We start from the raw sequence: 5,192 nt of genomic DNA, 5'->3' as shown, positions 1-5,192 counted from the left end.
TTGGAATGCAGGGGAGTTTAACTCTTTAAAAAGAGATGGGGTTCGAGTGGTCTGAGATTCCCATCCAGTTTTGTCACCGTCAGCTCCCTTTGATTCAAGTTCTTTAGGGAAAAATAGAATAATCGCACCTAATTCACTGAGTAATGATAATTAATTTAAACAATTATTACAAAATACGGGCACATAATAGGTACTCAGTAAATGTTACTCCCTCCTCCCCGCCCTAACTAACAAGGCAACTCAGGCATATCCAGCAGGCAAAATTAGTTGCTGGTGCTCTTTTTGGCACCTATACCTCTTGACATGATCTACCCCATGTTCTAAAGCTTCTCTCTTCTCTTTCCCCAAGAAAATCTCTGCGGCCTTTCTGTCTGGATTATGCATGGCTCTCTACTAACCCATTTAATGTGTTTAGTAATTCTTGCACATTTTGGAGACATTGTTAGAGCCAAAATAACTGAAGGGAGAAAGTCAGAGGTTCTAAACTTTTCACTATACCCAGGAAATTTCATACAACAAAAAATTACCCTGCCACAACGTCAAGAGTACCTCCCACCATAAGGAATTCTTGAATAGCAGAAATTTCAAAATCCCTTATGACAGACACAGAGAAGGGACTCTTCTGAGACACCATATGATGACCACTGTTCTGCCCCATGTAGTCTTTGACTAGCCCTCTCCCTGAAGTGTTTCTGTGCGAGAATGAGCCTTGTACTTCCAACTTCCCCCACATAACTGGATCGTGTCCCCCAACCCCCATCGCTACTCCCAGAGTATTCTGCCCACTCTTTCTATGCATCTGACCTCATGGTCTAACTACATACAATAAACTCTGTGGGAATCATCTCATGGGTTAAGGCCATTTCTTTCCACTTAAAATGGTGATGATTGACCTGGGAAGCAATAATTAAGTCTGAGTATAGATAAACAATAGGCAAACTTGCACAACCAAATTTTTCATTACAACCCGGTCAAAGTTAAAACTAATGACAAGTTGTGTCAAAAATAATGACACACAAAAACCCCTTGCTCAAGTGTGTTTAGTTCAAAGACAATCACTTCTAAGCATAAAACAGGCCTCCTATTCATTTGGATGTCATGAAATTATAAAGTTTATGCTGCCTAATTTGGAAAACTGTTAGCTGATGCATATTTATATTTCTGTTTAAAAACTAGAGTGTTAAATCTTTTCCCCTAAAGAGATGTTGAGTTGATCAAAGATACAGGATTGTCCTAATTCTTTTCAAATGTAGAACATCTTTAAAAAGTTATAGCAGGAAACGTGTCTATGATTAAATAAAATTAAAACTCTTATGATGCTTCTAATTTAAGATTTTTATCTTTTATGATGGAACTAATCTCCAAGTGTTTTATTAGTGGGTCAAGTCCCTTTTTCCAGAGCATGGGTTCTGTGTGCAGGACCCAGCAGGTCACTGGTTGCCTCTCAAAATATACAATTTATGGAATCAAACTCCTCCGATGCTGAGCTAAAAAAGCACAGAAGGTTCTCAAGGGCAGCAGTCTGCCTTAAATCCTGTGTCTTCCCAGGCGCTGGGCATCTGGCCCTCTGGCTACAAACCAAGGAAGTTGCTTCAGAACCAGCTGGTTTATCCCTGGGGTCATTTAACCTTCACTCCTCAGATCCAGTTTTTGGCCCCCTCGCTCTTGAGGGGCCCTCCAAACCTCTTGTTTCTTGTCTTATGACCCACAAAGGACCTCTCTGGTTAGAATGAAAGAAGCAGATGAAACTACACCTAAGCGCTTTTCCATTAGCCTGGGCTCTCTGCTGACGGCTCCTCTGCCTTTGAGCCAGAACATTCTGCATCAGCCAGAACTGAGCTGATTTCCACATTTCATGTGATTACCTGAACACAGCGCATCAGGAGCCCAAGACAAGATGCACAGGCTAGTTATAAACTGAACCTCCTTATTCCTTAAGATTAAACAACATATGCTAATTCTGTTTCCCAAGGCCTGAGGCATTAAATTTCTCCCAACACAGACTTCCCCCAAATTGGAAGGGAACTGTTATTAAAAAACCTCATTAAGCGTATTCTATTTCCAAGCAGGGCCCAGCAGCCCATAAGTCAAACACAACCGCTTTCCTGCTGCTTGAAGACCTGTTCCCTGGAACCTAGACAGCATCCCAAGGGGGAGGGATGTCCCCGGTTGTATTGTGCCTGGGTCCTTGCTGAACACAAACCACCACCCCGATCTGCCCAATACGTGCCTGGCAAACATCAGTCTTCTCAGTACCAGTGACTTGATGGTGAGGACCTCCCAACCGTCTATGAGGTCCGCATGATTCCTCCATTTGACACTTAGGAAAACTGTGGTGTGGCCGCCATAAGCGACGAAGGGTTGAAGGAAGGGGAGAGCGGAGCTAAGATGGAAACCGAGCGTCTGACCCCAAGACTGATGCTCCTGCCGCTGCCCTGCGGCGGGCTTCTCTCAATGCCTCCCTCTCTGGCAGCGGCCAAGCACCCACTGTGCCTGAATTCTTGTTTACTGAGTGGTGCTGGTGGGTTGACTGCAAGAAGCTAGCAAGCATTAACTTGCAACGAATGTAGGTCTCATCAGCTTTGTATATGAGTTTTTTTAATCACACAAATCTAAATAGGACAGTAGTGTGGGTATTTATTGTAATTCAGCCTCCAGAACGCAACCGGAGAGCATGTTGCTGCTGGTTCTGAGCAGGTCAATTAGTGCATCCTCCAGGAGCCATATCCTGCTTTGTAATATTTAGCCGACACATATGCCCTGAAATTCTAGGCATTGAACTATAACACCTTCCATTCCCAGGTCCACACAATCAAAGGGAACCACCCTACATTCCATCAAAAATGGTTCAGTTAGGCCCTCAATTGTTTAGGTGGTTGAAGGCAAACCAAAGCTGCTGGTCACAATTAGCCAGTTGCATGCGATTTTTCTGTGCTCTGTCAACAAGCCCTATCAACCGAAGTCACTCTTTTGCTTACTTTAAATACTTTCATACACTTTATCTTTGCAGGCTTATGTGACTTTTCATATCTTATGAGCTCAGTGATTTCCATGGCTATTCCCAGTCCTGATTGAAATGGTTCTTTCACAAGCCACAACTTCAGCAATTGTAAGACACGTTGCTAAAGACAGGAGTGGACCTTCCTGAAACCTTGTTGTCCGTTTCCTCTTGCACCTGAGATACTAACGACATACACAACCAGCTGCCCCCGCGTCAAGGGTAAGGCCGGCAGAAAGAGCTCCTCCAGCAGCAGCAGGAGGAGACCCTCATTGTTATTTCAGTGGCCTTTGTCATTCACTTCATTTCTCTTGTGCCCAAGTTGCAATTTCTTCCTTTCCCTGCAACCAAATCCTTCTGAAAAGATTATTCTCTGGGACACAGACACCGTTTACATGCATCGGAGGGGAGAAAGACAATAAGCTAAAAGTGAATGGGTCTGTCCTTCCCTTCTGTATGAAAGTAACAATGGGATGTGTTAAATATTGTTCTCTGGCTCTTTTTACTGTAATGTTCTCCCGCATCTGATCACTTCCCTTCTGCTGTCTGCGGCTGAAGAGACAGCTGGAAGTCAGCTGCCTCGTGTCTAGTGTAGTCGTTTTTTAAATGTTTTGTTGTTCATTGTGTGACATTGTCCCTCATCCCGTTTTGTGAATGGACTGTGCTGTATGCTGGAGCTCAGCAAACAGCTCAGCGATTGCCACCATTGCTTCTGTAGAGAAGCAAACTTGCCCTGTCATCCCTGCAGTCAAGGTTAGAAAACCGGGACACAGAGAGTTGGGGAAGTAGGGAGGCTGCAAGGATGTCCCAGTGCTGAAGATCCGACTGCGTGCGGCACTGCTGTCCCCAAGCGTCGGAGCTGTCTCCAAAACCAGTGTCCAGTCTCATCCTCATTAATGGTTTTGGTCACCCACATCATTCCTTTTATTGCTGGAGAGAAAAAAAAAGGCTCCATTTTTATGATTTTATAACCCTGTCATTAGAAATGTTTGGAACGGCATTCCGCCCTCAGGTTGCATTGTGGGCTATGAACTCCATTTGATCGCCGCGCCATCAATTTGACGTTAACTGCTGCAATTTACAACTGCTCCCGCTTTCTGTCTGTTATTGTACCTTCTGCGTGTGGAACAAGGAAGGGGGGCGCGGGGGAGACCTCTGCTGCCCAGGGGAAGTTTAAAAGAATGTGATGTCTTGTTAAAACCTGAAGGGGCAATGAGGGGGGGGAGGGGGGAATCTCTGAAGACAGCAAACCGCAGCCGGTAATGAATAATGCCTTGATCCTGCTGTGAGCATGGGTGACCTGGCTTGTCCTGCAAGGCCGGGAGTGAATAATTCACGGTGCGCGTCACAGGCCTCCTGGTAGGCCACGGCATTGCTTTGTCTTACAAATATGTTCTCCCACAGAATCAGACTTGACAGGCGAGTTTCGCTCAAGAAATGTTGAAACAAAAGCTTTGTGTGACGGAAAGAGCACCTTGTGATTTTGGCACAAGGCTCCGGGTGCTGAGGTTCCCGGGGAGCGCTTGGCTGGCCAACACATCGGCGAGCATCAAAGCAAAGGTAATCAAAAACGGAACAGGTCAGAAGACGCCGAGGCCTTGTTCGTGTCTGATGAAAGTGTGATGAAGTCAGACAAGAATCCATTTTCACCACACATGCAAATTGAAGTCACATTCATTGTCTAACTTGGACCCGCAAAATGAAGAAAGTATAATGCAGCTGGGAGTCCCAGATGACTTCTTGACCTTGGCTCCAATTTAATTTAAAATAGAAAAAAAGAAAAAAACAACAATATTTCTCTTTGAATGAAGAACCAGAAAGTCATCGAGACTGTTGGGTTGAATTTACTCTTTCTGGTGACTTGAAAATAGATTACAGAACATTTCTTGAAGGCCGAGGCAATTGGTTGGTTCTCTCATGTTTTGAAAAAAGAAGGAAATCAGTGTCAGACCAAAGAATAAGACAGTCCAAGTTCTCAACCCCTCTATCTCCTGTAAGGGGACCAGGCAGCCATGAGGAGATGAATAAAACAGGAAGAAGTTAGAGCCGACCTCAAGAACGAACATTTCACCGCCTTACCTCATTCACAATGTCCCCCTTTCCGCTGGGTCTGAGGAAATGTGGTGTCACAGAAAACTGGAAAAGTAGAGAGTTTGGCCCCAGATGCATTCTGGTATGCCCTTCCCATAGGTCA

The sequence above is a fragment of the Ursus arctos genome, unplaced genomic scaffold, assembly GCF_023065955.2.
Source record: "Ursus arctos isolate Adak ecotype North America unplaced genomic scaffold, UrsArc2.0 scaffold_26, whole genome shotgun sequence".
In the NCBI taxonomy this organism is placed as follows: Eukaryota; Metazoa; Chordata; class Mammalia; order Carnivora; family Ursidae; genus Ursus; species Ursus arctos.
Note: the sequence above shows the minus strand (reverse complement) of the source record.